This window comes from Leopardus geoffroyi, chromosome E2 (genome assembly GCF_018350155.1).
Source record: "Leopardus geoffroyi isolate Oge1 chromosome E2, O.geoffroyi_Oge1_pat1.0, whole genome shotgun sequence".
Taxonomy (NCBI): Eukaryota; Metazoa; Chordata; class Mammalia; order Carnivora; family Felidae; genus Leopardus; species Leopardus geoffroyi.
This window is the reverse complement of record NC_059335.1, coordinates 8,619,066-8,635,740: the sequence shown is the minus strand read 5'-3', so window position 1 is coordinate 8,635,740 and position 16,675 is coordinate 8,619,066. Positions and strand designations below refer to the sequence as shown.

Below are 16,675 nucleotides of genomic sequence, written 5' to 3'. Positions count from 1 at the left end.
ATCCTTAGAACAACCACTAAAAAACTTAATTCAAAGATCTATAACTAAAAAGCCAAATATAAATTCGAATGGAATACTAAAAAATATTTAAATAAGTCAAAAGAAGCAAGAAAGACAAAACAGAGGGAAAAAACAGAGAGGACAAATAGAAAACAAATAATAAAATGGTAGCCCTAGATTTGACCATAGCAATAATATATTAATATACATAACATATTAAATGTAAATGACCTAAATAGATCAATTAAAAAATAATGATTATTAGCTGGGGTGGGAGGGGTAGATCCAACTATATGCTGTCCACAAAACACACACACACACACACACACACACACACATACACACCTTAAATATAATAATATAAATAGATTAAAAGTTAAAAAAAAGGTTTTGGAGGGAATGATGAAAATGTTCTGAAATAACATTGTTATTATAACAAATGCACGATGCTCTGAATATGCTAAAAATCACAGAGCTGTACACTTTAAACGGGTGAATTTTATGACATGTAAATTATATCTCAATAAAGCTGTTTACTGAGACATAAATAAATGTAAATTTATTTATGCAATGTCAAAAGAAATCTAGAGTGGCTGTCTTCATACTATACAAAGCAAATTTCAGAAATTAAAAAAGAAAATTCACCAGAGTCAATTCACCAAGGAGACAAAACAATCCTGAATGTATATATACGTAAAATATTGCTCCAAATACATGAAGCAAAAAATAATAGAGATGATAGGAGAAATAGAGAACCCACTATTACACTTTGAAACTTCATCACTCCTGTCTAATTCACAGAACAAGCAGACAGAAAATCAACAAGAAGAGAGAAGATCTAAATAACATTATCACCCAACATAATCTAAGTTGCATCTCTAGAATACTCCAACAGCAGAAAACACATTTTCAAATGAATGCAGCAATCTGCCAAGAGACATCATATCCTGGCCCACAAAACAAGCCATAACAATTAAAAAAAATAAAATCACACACAGTATGTTCTCTGGCCATAACAGAATTAAACGAGGAATAAAAAACAAAGACACCTTGAGGGGGTGTCAGTCGGTTGAGTGTCTGACTCTTAATGTCTGCTCAGGTCATGATCTCACGGTTCATGAGATCAAGTTCCACCTCCAGCTCTGTACTGACAGCGTGCAGCCTGCTTGGGATTCTCTCTCTCTCTCTCTCTCTCTCTCTCTCTCTGTCTCTCTGCCCCTTCCCTTCTCATGTTCTCTCTCTCTCAGAAATAAATAAACATTTAAAAAATAAAAAAAACAAAAAACAGGGCGCTTGGATGGCTCAGTCAGTTTAGCGTCTAACTTTGGCTCAGGTCATGATCTCGAAGTTCATGAGTTCCAGCCCAGTGTCAGGCTCTCTGCTATCAGCACAGAGCCCTGCTTCAGATCCTCTGTCCCCCTCTCTCACTGCCCCTCCCCTGCTTGCACACTTTCTCTCTCAAAAATTAAAAAAAAAAAAAAACATTAAAACACACACACACACACACACACACACACACAACAAAAAAGCAAAGATACCTCAAGACCCCCACATGTTTGAAAGTTAAACAACACTCTTAAAAATAACCTATGTGTCGGGGCGCCTGGGTGGCGCAGTCGGTTGAGCGTCCGACTTCAGCCAGGTCACGATCTCGCGGTCCGCGAGTTCGAGCCCCGCGTCAGGCTCTGGGCTGATGGCTCAGAGCCTGGAGCCTGTTTCCGATTCTGTGTCTCCCTCTCTCTCTGCCCCTCCCCCATTCATGCTCTGTCTCTCTCTGTCCCCCAAAAAATAAATAAACGTTGAAAAAAAAATTAAAAAAAAAAAATAACCTATGTGTCAAAGAGGAATTATTAAGGGAAACTGGCAAACATTATGCACTAAACAAAAATAAAAATATAACATGTTAAATTTCTGTGTTGTAATTAAAACAGTGTTTGAAAGGAAATTTATATCACTAAATGCTTATATTGAAAAAGAAAAAAAAGGAGAAATTAAGACATTCTCAGATAAACAAAAACTGAAAGAATTCATTACCACTAGAACTGCCTACAAGAAATTTCATGGGAGATTTGCAGGGTGAAATGAAAGATACTAACTATATGTTAACTTGAGCCATATGAAAAAATAAAGATCTCAAAAAATATAAATTATAGGTGATTATAAAAGCTATTATTATTATAACAACAGTTTGTAACTCTACTTTTTATTTTCTACATGAAAGAGATGATTTCAAGAAGCCAATACATTTAAAAAAATTTTTAATGTTTATTTATTGTTTTGAGAGAGACCGACAGAGTACAAGCAGGAGAGGGACAGAGAAAGAGGTAGAAGAGAGAATCCCAAGCAGACTTCGTGCTGTCAGTGCAGAGCCCAACATGGGGCTCAAACTCATGAGCCATGTGAGATCAGACCTGAGCTGAAATCAAGAGCAGACCCTTAACTTACTGAGCCACCCAGGAGCCCCAAGAAACCAAAAGATTTTTAAAAATTGCAATAGACAGATATTCTAAGCAGAAAACCAACAAGGAAACAATGGCTTTGAATGACATACTGGACCAGATGGACTTAACCATATATTCAGAACATTTCACCCTAAAACAGCACAATATACATTCTTTTTTCTTCTAATGTTTATTTTCTTTTTGGGAGAGCGAGAGACAGAGTGCAAGCTGCGAGCTGGGGAGGGGCAGAGAGAGGGAGACAAAGAATCTGAAGCAGGCTCCAGACTCTGAGCTGTCAGCACAGAGCTTGATGCGGGGCTTGATGCGGGGCTTGATGCGGGGCTTGATCCTGAGATCATGACCTGAACTGAAGTTGGACGCTCAGCCGACTGAGCCACCCAGGTGCCCTACTGTGTGCACATATTCTCCAGAACAGATCACATACTTGGTCACAAATCAGCCCTCAACAGGTACAAAAAGATAAAGATCATACCATGCACATTTTCAGATTATAACACTATGAAACTTGAAGTCAAACAAGAAAAAAGGTGGAAAGTCATGTCATGACAAAGCCATGTCAAATACATGGGGGTTAAAAAACACCCCACTAAAGAATGAATGGGTTAACCAGGAGATAAAGAAGAAATAAAAAAATACATGGAAGCCAATGACATAACAGTCCAAACTCTTTGGGATGCAGCAAAGGCAGTCCTAAGAGGAAAGTATATTGCAATTCAGGCCTATCTCAAGAAGCAAGAAAGGTCCCAAATAAACAGCCTAACCTTACACCTAAAGGAGCTAGAAAAGGAACAGCAAATAAAGCCTAAAACCAGCAGAAAAAGGAAAATAATAAAGATGAGCAGAGAAATAAACGATATAGAAACAAACAAAAAACCGGTAGAACAGATCAACAAAACTAAGAGCTGGTTCATTTTTAAAAATGTAAATTAATCTACGGGTGCCTGGGTGGCTCAGTTGGTTAAGCATCCGACTCTTGATTTTGGCTTAGGACATGATCTGAAGGTTTGTGGGATCAAGCCCCACATCAGGCTCTGTGCTGACAGCACAGGGCCTGCTTGGGATTTTCTCTCTCCTCTCTTTCTGTACCTCCCCTACTCTATCTCTCTCAAAATAAATAAATATTTTTTAAAATATTAGTCTAAAATCTCGTATTATTGCAATTTATGTTTGTAACTCCACATTTGGTTTTCTATATAAATTAAGATACTAGTGCATTGAAATGAATTATTAGTTTGTGTTTTGGGGCACACAATATATAAAGATATATTCTGTGACATCATCAACCAAAAAGAGTGGTGATGGAGCTATAAACAGGCAGTTTTTGTATGTTATTGAAGTTAAGCTGGTAGGAATTCAAATTAGAATGTTATAACTTCAGGATGTTATATGTAAATACCACGGTATCCATAAAGAAAATAGCTATAAAATATACAGAAAATGAAATGAGAAAGGAATTTTAACATTTCACTACAAAAAAAAATAATAATAATTAAACACCAAAGAAGACAGGAAGAAGGAAATAAGCATGAGGGCAAGGGGAGCTCTAAGGTACATAGAATACAAATAGCAAAATGATAGCATTAAATCTCCCCTTATCAGTAATTACTTTAAATGTAAATGGGTTAAATTATCTAATCAAAAGGCATATTTTCAGAATGCATAAAAACACATCCAATTATATTATGTCTACAAGAAACTCATTTTAGATCCAAAGACACAAATAGATTGAAAGAATGGAAAAAGATATGCCATAAAATATAGCAGCCAATCGGGGCGCCTGGGTGGCGCAGTCGGTTAAGCGTCTGACTTCAGCCAGGTCACGATCTCGCGGTCCGTGAGTTCGAGCCCCGCATCAGGCTCTGGGCTGATGGCTCAGAGCCTGGAGCCTGTTTCCGATTCTGTGTCTCCCTCTCTCTCTGCCCCTCCCCCATTCATGCTCTGTCTCTCTCTGTCCCAAAAATAAATAAAAACGTTGAAAAAAAAATTTTTAAAAAAATATAGCAGCCAAAAGAGAGCAGGGGTGGCTGTACTAATATCAGAAAAAACAGACTTCAAATGGAAAAATTTTACAAGAGACAAAGGAAGACATTATATATTAATAAAAGGTTCAATACAGCCAGAATATGTAACAATTATAAGTATTTGCACACCTAATTACAGACCATAAATATAGATAGAACTAAAAGAAGAAATAGTTCTACAATAACAACTGGAGACTTTCATACCCCACTCTCAATAATGGACAGGATTACCATCTGGAAACAGAGATCTTAAACAACACAATAAACCAACTAGATCTAACAGACACAAACAGAATACAACCTACAACAGCATATATATTCTTCTCAAGAGCACGTGGAACATTTTCCAGTGTAGATCATATGTTAGGCCACAAATTAAGTTTCAACAGATTTTAAGAGACAGTTATATAAAGTGTCTTTTCTGACCACAAAGGGATGAAGTTAGAAATCAATAACAAAAGTAAAACTGGAAAATACACAAAATTGTGGAAATTAAAAAACATACTCTTAAACAATGAGTGGATCAAAGAAGAAATCACAAGGAAAACTATAAAATACTTAGAGATGAATAAAAATGAAAGCACAACATACCAAAAGTTATGGCATACAATGAAAGCACAGTATGAAGGAGGATATTTATAGTTGTAAATGCCCACATTAACAAACAAGAAAGATCTCAAATCAACAACCTAACTTTACAACTTAAAGAACTACAAAAGAACGAATTAAACCCAAAGCTTGCAGAAAGAAGGAAATACTAAAGATCAGACCAGAGATAAATGAAATAGAGAATAGAAAAGTAGAGAAAATCAATGAAACTGAAGGTTGGTTCTTTGAAAAGATCAACAAAATTGACAAACCTTTAGCTAGATGGATTAAGGAAAACAAGCGAGAAGATTCAAATTACTAAAATCAGAAATTAAAGTGGAGACACAACTTATTCTATGGAAATCCTATTTATGGAAATAAAAAGGATTATGAGAGTATCATGAACAGTTACATACCAACAAACTATATAACCTAGGTGAAATGGACAAATTCCTAGAAACACAAAACCACCAAAATGTATTCACAAAGAAATAGAAAATCTGACTAGATGTAACTAGTAAGAAGACTGAATCACTAATAAAAAATCTTTCAAGGAGCGCTTGGGTGGCTCAGTTGGTTGAGCATGTTGAGCATCCGACTCTTGATTTCAGCTCAGGTCATGATCCCAGAGTTGTGGGATCAAGCCCCAAATAGGGATTCATGTTGAGTGTGGAGCTTTTCTCTCTCTCTCTCTCTCTCTTTCTGCCCCTCTCCCCCGTTCACACATACTCTCCCCCTGTCTCTCTAAAAAAAACAAAACAAAAAAAAGTCTTTCAAAAAAAAATCTTACAACAAGCCCTGGACCTGATGGTTTCACTGATGAAATATATCAAACATTTATTTTTTAATTTTTTAATTTAATTTATTTTTTTAGAGAGAGAGAGTGAGAGCATGAGCAGGAGAGAGAGAGAGAGAGAGAGAGAGAGAGAGAGAATCTTAAGCAGGTCCCACACCCAGTGTGGAGCCCAACACTCGATTTCATGACTCTGAGATCATGACCTGAGCCAAAATCAAGAGTGCAATGTTTAACTGACTGAGTCACCCAGGCACCCCAATAAACCAAACATTTAAAGAAAAACTAGTATTTATCCTTCTCAAAGTTTTCCCAAAAACTGAAGAGAAGGAAATAATTTCTAACTCATTTTATGAGGTCAACATTATCATGATACCAAACCCAAACAAAAATATTACAAGAAAAGAAAACTACAGACCAATATCCCTGATTAATATAGACACAAAAGCCTTCAATAAAATATGAGCAAACTGAACTCAGCAGCATATTGAAAGGATAATACACCATGACAAGGAGAGATTTATTCCTGGAACACAATGATGATTCAACACTAACAGAATGAAAGCTAAAAATCATGATCATCTCAATAGATGCATAAAAAGAATTTAACAAAATTCAACATTATTTCATAAAATATTCAACAAACTAGTAACAGAAGGAAACTACCTCAACATAATAAAAGTCATATATGAAAAACCTGCAGTAAACATTACTGGTGAAAGACTGAAGGCTTTCCTACTAAGATCAGGAACATGGCAAGGATGCTCACTTTCACCATTCTATTCTATTCATTCTTTTTACCATTCTACTCACCACAGTACTGGAAGTTCTGGCCAGAGCACTTAGGCAAGAAGAAGTAAAAGGCATCCAGGGGAAAGGGTTCAGGGTTTGAAACATGGCAGACGATGTGGACCATCAACAAACTACCAGCACTTGTAGAAGAGCCCTGGATCTCATCAGGCTTGGCCTTGACGAGTGAATTTATATGAAAATGAGAAACAACAGAGAGTTTCAAGGAAGACTACATGTTTATGATCAGGATGTAAATACAATGTTGAGAGATGTGGAAGAAACTGTGATTACCATAGAAATTGATGAGGAAACATACAAAGATATGTGTGTGTGTATGTATATACACAAAATGGAATATTCTGATGCTCTTTGTTCCAGGAGATGTTGTACTAGTTGCCCTCCATTAAGAATTGGCTGAAACAGGGGTGCCTGGGTGGCTCAATACGTTAAGCGGCTGACTTCGGCTCAGGTGATGATCTCAGTTTGTGGGTTCAAGCCCCGCATCAGGGTTTGGGCTGACAGCTCAGAGCCTGGAGCCTGCTTCAGATTGTGTCTCCCTCTCTCTCTGCCCCTCCCCACTCTCACTCTGTCTCTCAAAAATAAATAATAAACATAAAGTTTTTTTTTAAAGAATTGGCTGAAACAAAGAATTTATCACGTATGGAATATGGAAGACTTTGTACGATTGCCTCTTTAAATGTAGAAGACATTCAAAAGAGAAACCTGTGTAAATTTTGATATTAAGAAATGACCAAGGATCCTTCCACTCCTGAAATGAGTTGATTTGCAGATAACTCAAAAAATTCTTACACTAAAGTGCATTCCATTTTTTTCCAACCCTTTCAATAAATGTGATCACCCAAAAATAAATAAATAAGTAATTTAAAAAGCCATCCAAATTGTAAGGGAAGTAGTAAGGTTATCTCTGGTCATAGATGGTATGATATTTTATGTTCAAAATCTAATGATTTTATTAAAAAAAGCTTAATAAATGAACTCAGCAAAGTAGCAGGATACAAAGTCAACACTCAAAAATCAGTTGCATTTCTGTATACAGACAGCTAATAATCTGAAAAGGAAATTATGAAAACAACTCTATTTACTATAGCATCAAAAAGAATAAAATATTTAGAAATTAACACAATAGGAAGTGAAACACTTATACAATGAAAACTATAAAATATTGCTGAATGAAATTAAAGAAGACATAAATAAAGAGAAACATCTCATATTCATGAACTGGAAGACAATGTTTTTAAGATGTTAATACTATCCAAAGTAATCTACAGATTTAATGCAGTCCCTATCAAAATCCCAGTGACTTTTTAAAAATAGAAATTTTAATTTCCATCCTAAAATTCCTATGGAATCTCAAGGGATCTTGAACAGCCAAACAATCTTAAAAAGGAAGAACAAAGAGGCATCTGCATGATCTTGCGGTTTGTGAGTTTGAGCCCTACATCAAGCTCTGTGCTGACAGCTCAGAGCCTGGAGTCTGTTTTGGATCCTGTGTCTCCCTCTCTCTCTGCCCCTCCCCTGCTCATGCTTTGTCTCTCTCTCTCATAAATAAAAATAAAAATAATTTAATTTAATTTTTAAAAAAAGAAGAAAAAAGATGAAGGACTCATACTTTCTGATTTCAAAACTTAGTACACAAAGCTACAGTAATCAAAACACTGTGGTACTGGCATAAAGACAGACATATAAACCAATAAAACAGAATGGAGAGCTCTTTGCATACACAGTCAAATGATTTTTGACAATGGCACCAAGACCATCTGATAGGAAAAGAATAGTCTTTCCAACAAATGGTGCTGGAAAACTGGATATCTGTGTGCAAAATAATGAAGTTGGACCCTTATCTAATACCACATATGAAAATTAATTCAAAAAGGATCAAAGACCTAAATATAAGACCTCAAGCTGTAAAACTATTAGAAAAAAACATAGAGAAAAATCTTCATGACATTGGATTTGGCAATGATTTCTTGGATATGACACCAAAGGCACAGGCAACAAAAAAACATATAAATAAGTTAGATATCATGAAAAAATGTTCCAATTCACTTATCAAAAGATAATGCCAACAGAGTCAAAATGAAACCCATAGAATAAAAGAAAATACTTGTGAAATCATATATCTGATGTGGGATTCATATCCAGAATATATAGAGAATTCTACAATCTGATTCAAAAATGGGCAAAGGACTATGATGAGACACTATCTCACGCTCGTTAATATGTCTAGTATACAAAAAAGAAAAGAAAAAAAGGAAAAAAAAGAAAAGAACAAGTATTGGTGGGGATGTGGAGAAATTGGAACCCCTATGCTCTCTTGGTGGCTGCAAAATGGTACAGCTGCTGTGCAGAAAACAGTACAGCAATTCCTCAGAAAATTAAAAACACAGTTACTGTATGATTTAGCATTTATACTTCCGGTTATATACTCAAAATAACTGAAAGCAGGGTCTCAAAGATATTTTTGTACACCCATGTTTCCAGCAGCATTATTCACAATAGCTACAATATGTAAGCCATCCAAGTGTCCACTGAGGGATACATGGATAAGCAAAATGCAGTATATCAATGTAATGGGATATTATACAGCCTTAAAAAGTTAGGAAATTCTGACATATGCTACAACATGGATGGACCTTGAGGATTATACTAAGTGAAATAAGCCAGTCACAAAAAGACAAAGACTGCATGATTCTACTTATATAATGTACTTAGAATAATCAAAATCATGGAGACAAACACTAGTAGAATGGTAATTGCTAGGGACTGTGGAGGGTGGAATAATAGGGATTTATTGTGTAATGTACACAGTTTCAGTTTTACAGGATGAAGGAAATATGGAGGCAGATGGTAGTGATGGTTGTAAAAACTATTAATGTATTTAATACCACTTTAAACTGGTTAAGATGGTTTAAGTTTTATATGTATTTTACCACAATAAGAAAACTGGAAAAAATGGAATACAAAATGGTATAGCCATAAAGAGTCACAGTCTCTTAAAAAAGTTAAACATATGCTTTCCATATAACCCAGCAGTACCACTCCTAGGTATTTTCCCAAGAAGTTTTGTTCACAAAAGCCTGTATGCCAATGTTTACAGCTACTTTATTCATGATCGCCCAAACTGGAAAAACCCACATGTCTTTCAATTACTGAATAAAAGATAAACGGTACATTCATGGAATGCAATATTAGCAGTAAAAAAAGAACAGGGAATATTGATACAATGAACAACATCCATGAATTTCACACATATTATGCAAAATGAAAGAAACCAGACTCAAAAGGCTACATACAGCATGACTGCATTTTTTTTTTTAATTTTTTTTTTCAACGTTTATTTTTTTGGGGACAGAGAGAGACAGAGCATGAACGGGGGAGGGGCAGAGAGAGAGGGAAACACAGAATCAGAAGCAGGCTCCAGGCTCTGAGCCATCAGCCCAGAGCCCGACGCCGGGCTCGAACTCACGGACCGCGAGATCGTGACCTGGCTGAAGTCGGACGCTTAACCGACTGCGCCACCCAGGCGCCCCAACATGACTGCATTTAAATGACATTCTGGGACACCTGGCTGGCTCAGTCAGTAGGGCTATGACACTTGATCTCAAGGTTGTGAGTTCGAGCCTTGTGTTGGGTGTAGAGATTACTTTAAAAAATGATAAAATATTAAAATTTTTAATATTTTTATTAAATATTAAATAATTAAAATATTTTATTAAATATTAAATATTAAATTTATAATATTTATTATATTAAATATAATATTTATTAAATATTAAATAATTAAAATATTTTATTAAATATTAAATAAATAAATAATTAAAAAATTAGTTTCTCCAAGAAATCTGTGGGATTAATTCCGCATCTCCATTTGACAGATAAGAAAGCTAAGACGAAGGAGAGAAAGTGACTTGCTAAAGGTCATGGAACTACCTAAGGGTTTGATATAATAAACAAACACACACAGATTTCTTTGTCTCTAAATGCTATATTCTTCTTACCAGGCCAAGAAGCTGCTCAAGACAGAGACTGCAACAACACTCTACCAGTCACTGGGTCTGGGATTAGTCTTGCTGCCCTGGACACCTATACCAGTGACGGGACATGTGGACATTTCCATATTAGAGGTCTACAAACCCTACCACCCAGAGTCCTAAAACATGTTTTGCCTCAATTTGCCTGCCTAGGCTCTAGGTCCACCTGCCCTGCTCCCTAGGTGGGAACACAGGTGGATTTGTAGGTTTGGGGATGCAAAAATTGATAGAGACAATGATGAGTTCAATTTGGGAAACGAGTGTGAGGGCTTGTGGGCACCAACTTCTAGCTGAGAAACATCAAGAGCATCAGACTACATGACAGGAAAATATGTAAATGTAAGATCTGAGAAGCTAAGTAAAAACCCTATAATCCTGAATTTGAATTGAAAAAATAAGTATGAATTTATGATGTATTTAACCTTACAAGACTACTTCCTAGCTCTATCTATTGAAAAGACCTAGAAACAATGAGCAATGCGGTAGCAATGAACACCCCTAGCACAAAATTGTGATCTCTAAATACCACTTCCCATCAAAAGGAACTAAGTATCCTTAGAAAAATAGCAGATTTCAGAGCTGGGTATGAAATGTACAAATTAATCCTAGACCAGAAGGTCATACCAGAAATCAAAGAAATTATTATATACTTCTGTGGTCTTGTCAAAAGGACGCAGGAGTCAACCTGAAGATGCTTCCATGTGCCAAAAATGAGATGATTTGAGCATCAATAAGAATAGTTGCAAGGGCGCCTGGGTGGCTCAGTCGGTTAAGTTGCCGACTTCAGCTCAGGTCATGATCTCATGGTTCACGGATTTGAGCCCCACGTTGAGTTCTGTACTGACAGCTCAGAGCCTGGAGCCTGCTTTGGATTCTGTGTCTCCCTCTTTCTCTCTGCCCCTCCCCTGCTCATGCTCGCTCTCTCTCTCTCTCTCTCTCTCTCAAAAATAAATTTAAAAATTAAAAAAGAATAGGGGCGCCTGGGTGGCTCAGTCGGCTGAGTGTCCAACTTTGGCTCAGCTCATGATCTCACAGTCTGTGAGTTTGAGCCCGGCATCGGGCTCTGTGCTGACAGCTCAGACCCTGGAGCCTGCTTCGGATTCTGTGTCTCCCTCTTTCTCTGCCCCTCCCCCACTCATGCTCGCGCGCGCGCGCGCGCTCTCTCTCTCTGTCAAAAATAAATAAACATTAAAAAAAATTTAAAAATTAAAAAAGAATAGCTGCAATGGATGGAAACACATCAAATATATGTAAATCTATGAGTCTGGAGAGATGCTAAAAAGAAAAAACTCAATGACCATTTTTGCAGAGTATTAGGCAATAAATTCATTTTTTAAGCTGGCAAATGAGAGGAAAGAATCAAAGTTTATTCTGCTTTCCTCATACAAACTGTATACCAGGGCAACAAATGTTTGGTAAAGGGAAGTTTCTCTTTCTAGAAGTATTCCAGCTAAAAAAAAAAAAAAAAAAAAGGAATGATAAAGCTGGAATACCACCATTTCATAATCTCTAATGAATATGTGTATCTAGACAATGACTATTCATGGCTGCTCACATGACAAAAAGAGAGAACATCCAGAGAGTTTTTGCCTCCTGACAGAAGCATATGAAACCATTCATGAAGTATTCTTGACAGAATACTGACCCTAAAACGAATCAACCTCTTGCCCTAACTACCAATTCATAAGAAAGCCCGGGAACAGAGAACATATTAAATGACACCACAGGAAGGGAAGCAGCAAATTCCAGATGGTTAGAAACTACAGGACAAATAACCCAGTTTCATCACTAAATATACTGCAGAGGGGGGAAAAGAGGGCAGGAGATCTATAGATTAAAAGATTCTTTTTTTATGAATATAATTTATTGTCAAATTGGCTTACATACAACACCCAATGCTCATTCCAACAAGTGTCCTCCTCAATGCCCGTAACCATTTTCCCCTCTCCCCCACACTCCCAAACACCCTCAGTTTTTTCTCTGTATTTAAGAGTCTCTTTGGCACAAAATCAGATTAACCACTGGAATATATACATAACCAACAAAATAGAAAAAGTTTAAAAGGTTCAGATTTGTTTTAAGTGATAAAAAGCTAAATAGAAATAAAAAGTAGATAGTAATATACAAGAAGGTATATTACTTAACAGTATAGACTTAACAGTCACTAGTCACATGTAGCTCACAAGCACTTGAAATATAGCTGGTGTGACTAAGAAAGTGACTTTTTAACTAATTTAAATATAATTTAAAAACTTCTACTTGATTCAGTTATTAGAGAACTTTTTAAGTATGTTTAGAACAACCTGGATATGTGAATCTACTTTTTCACATGTGGATTTTAGGAAATTTAAATACAGATCAAATATTTTCTGGTAAAAATTTAGTGTTCAAATTGAGATGTGCTTATTAGTTTTAAATACACACTGGATTTTGAAGACTTAGTAGAATATAAAATGTCTCAATTTTTATATTGGTCACATGTTCAAATGATGTTTTGGTAATCTTGGGTTAAATAAAACTATTTTATTAAAATTAAAAAAAAAAAGAGTCTCTTCTGGTTTGCCTCCCTCTCTCAAAAGATTCTTTAAAAAAAAAAGTTTATTTAGGGGCACCTGGGTGGCTCAGTCGGTTCAGTGTCCGACTTCGGCTCAGGTCATGATCTCAGTTCGTGAGTTTGAGCCCTGCATCAGGCTCTGTGCTGACAGCTCAGAGCCTGGAGCCTGCTTCAGATTCTGTGTCTCCCTCTCTCTCTGCTCCTCCCCTGTTCACACCCTCTCTATCAAAAATAAACAAAGATTAAAAAAAAAAATTTTTTTTAAGTTTATTTATTGAGCAGGGAGGGGCAGAGAGAGAGTAGGAGAGAATCCCAAATAGGCTCTGTACTGTCAGCGTGCCACCTGACATGGGGCTCAGTCCCACGAACTGTGAGATCATGACCTGAGCCAAAATCAAGAGTCTGATTCTTAACCAACTGAGCCACCAAGTACCCCAAAAGATTCTTAATGGATACAGCAACAAATTACAACATACGAATTTTACTTGGATGATGATTCAAACAATCTAAAAAAGTTCTGAGACAGTCTCTCAAATAGTGAAACAGAGTTGGGACACAATCCAGCAATTCCACTCCTAAGTATCTGCCAAGAGAAAGAAAAACATATGTTCCCCCCCACCCCAAATTGTACATGAATATTCATCACAGCATTATTCATAATAGCCCCAAAGTGGAAACAACCTCAAATGTCCATCAACTGGATAAATAAAATGTAGTATATCAATACAATGGAATATTCGGTGATAAAAAGAAATAAAATACTGATAATACGCTATACAGGGATGAAACTTGAATATTATGCTCTGTGAAAGCCAGTCACAAAGGACTACATGTATTGCATGATCTCATTTATATGAAATGTCCAGAATAAGCAACTCTGTTGAAACAAAAATAGATTAGTGGTTGTCTAAGGTTTAGGTTGGAGGCTGAAGCATTTGGGGTGACAGCAAAAGGGAGGGGGGTTTCTTTTGGGGGTAATAAAATGTACTAAAATAGACTGTGGTGATGGGTACACAACCCTGCCATACTTTACAAGCCACTGAATTGTACATTTTAAATGTGTGAATTGTATGGTAGGTGAATTACATCTCAACAAAGCTGTTAAGGGGCATCTGGCTGGCTCAGTCAGTAGAGTATGTGACTCTTCATCTCCCGGTCATAAGCTGAGCCCCACCTTGGATGTAGAAATTATGTAAAAAAAAAAAAAAATGGTTAAAAAGAAAGCTGTTAAAAAGGATAAAGCTACCAGAAAGAAAAAGAAAAAAAAAAAAAAAAAATATATATATATATATATATATATATATATATATATATATATATATATGAGACAACCAGGAAAATCTAACTACTGACTGGATATTTGATGGTATTAAAAAGTACTGTTATTTATTTTATATGTGATAATAGTTTTGTCAGGTGTTTGTGAGGATTTTTTAAATGTTTATTTTTTATTTTTGAGAGAGAGTGAGCAGGGGAAGGGCAGAGAGAGGGGGAGAGAGGTTTGGAAGTGAGCTCCCCACAGACAGCAAAGAGCCCTATATGGGGCTCGAACTCACAAACCAGGAGATCAGGACCTGAGCTGAAGTAGGACGCTCAACTGACAGGTGCCCCTTGTCAGGTTTTGTTTTTAAAGTGTTCTTATGTTTTACAGATATGTATGGACATACCTACAGATGAAATGATAAATTTGGGATCTGCTTCAAAATAATGGGGAGGCTTTCAGTGGGAGGAGGTAAATTGAAACCAGACTGGTCGCCAGTTGGTCTAGAGATGGGTGATGAGTACAAAGGAATTCATTAAGTTATTCTTTTACATATGTTTGAACATTTCCGAAATAGAAGGGCCAGAAGCCACAGCAAGAATCTGTATCAGGCTACCCTGACTCACCGTGTAAACCCCTCTTTCTTCTGGGTCTCCTGATGAAAATTAAGGATGACAATAGCTGTGTCTCATACTATTCTCATATAAGGTACCATACCAAGGGACGGGGCTCCATTTTTGTCTAATGAGGCCGGAGATTCCCAAGAGCAGTGCTAAAGAAACTGCTCATCACACGCAAGGTGCTATGAAACTCGACTTTCGACAGTAGGATCCCCAGAGCTATCTAGTAGAGAGGAGTCTATGATAGAAATTGGTCTATCTCTAATCAGGAGCCCCTACAGCAGTGTGAGATATTCGCACTGCAAACCACCTTGCAGTTAGGTACCAAAGGACATTCAACAAGTAGCTGGAGAATATAAAAATTGAGAGTGGGAAGAGACACCCCAAAATCCTCATTCCACTCTTATCCGTTTATCCGGTAGGCCCCTACTTTTCAATCCCCTCCCCCACGCAGGTTCCATTCCCAAAGCTGAGAACTGGATGGGGAGGCAGAAGGGAGGATGAACACCTGCGTTCCCAACAGGAAGGGGGTTTAAAACTCAAGACTATTTGATCATGAGAAGACGACTGCCTCCGCTGATTTTCACCTTACCCAACTCAATAGCACCAAGCTTCCAGCAGACAGATCGTTTGGCTGGGGGTGGGGGGTGTGGCGAAGGAAAGTGAGGGGCGGGGCTACAAGGTACAGGAGCCAACGGGTGATGACCCCGATCTTCCAAGCTTGACCAGCGAGAAACACCGGAGGTCCAGAGACTTCCGGGACCACACCTCTTCCTGTTTACCAGGCCCACCCCTCGAGTCCCACCCGCCAATGGTTGGGATGTCTGCTTTTTCTTCCTTAATCACGTAAAGTTAGGTAGAGGCAACTACCCTGTGGTAGCTGAGCAATCCGAAATACTGAGATCTCTGAGTACTTAAGGGAAACCCATTCCCTGGATCTTCGGGAACCCCAACCACCTCTACCCACAGCTCCCAACCCCAGTCGCTGACCGACTCCTATCTCCTTTTGGTAAGTACGTCAGCTCAGTTGTGGACTCACCCCTCCGGAAGTTCTGAGAGACCCACTCGTCATCACCCACTAGGCAAATTCATTTGACTTAGCCCTGTAGTAAAACCTGCCAGGTCTCCTACCACGCAGATATGGGGCCCTAGTGGGCTCAGCAATAGGTAGTTCCCTAAACCACTTGTGTTGATTCACAGTCTTGGAGCCTCTTTTTAAAAATAATTTTTAGGGGTGCATGGGTGGCTCAGTCGGTTCAGTGTCCAGCTCTTGGTTTCCGCTCAGGTCATGATCTGGTAGCTCATGAGTTCAAGTCCTGCATCAGGCTCTGTGCTGACAGTGCAGAGAGTGCTTGAGATCTCCTCTATCCCTCTCTCTCTCTGTCCCTCCCCCACTCTGTCTCTCTCTCTGAAAATAATAAACTTAAAAAAATAAAAATAAAATTTTTAGACTCATATATGATTACCATGTCCCATTAGCAAGTGATTAATATCCTTTCCATCTTAGCTGAAACCCCATTTCCCATGTTTCC

General features: G+C 37.5%; 1 protein-coding gene and 1 pseudogene across 7 annotated transcripts in view; one reads left to right on the top strand and one right to left on the bottom strand.

Moving 5' to 3' along the window:
* Window positions 1-16,675, bottom strand: part of LOC123578055 (orphan sodium- and chloride-dependent neurotransmitter transporter NTT5-like) — a 58,421-nt gene that overhangs the window by 20,837 nt on the left and 20,909 nt on the right. For 3 of the 7 annotated variants that reach the window (XM_045440568.1, XM_045440564.1, XM_045440570.1), the window contains exon 1: window positions 15,736-16,394. The exons of 2 other annotated variants lie outside the window; for them this stretch is intronic. The gene's annotated coding sequence lies outside the window, so the exon portion shown is untranslated. Of the gene's footprint in view, window positions 1-15,149; window positions 16,395-16,675 lie in introns of those variants that run through there. 2 more of the 7 variants (XM_045440566.1, XM_045440569.1) reach the window with 2 other exon arrangements.
* Window positions 6,643-7,074, top strand: LOC123578056 (annotated as a pseudogene).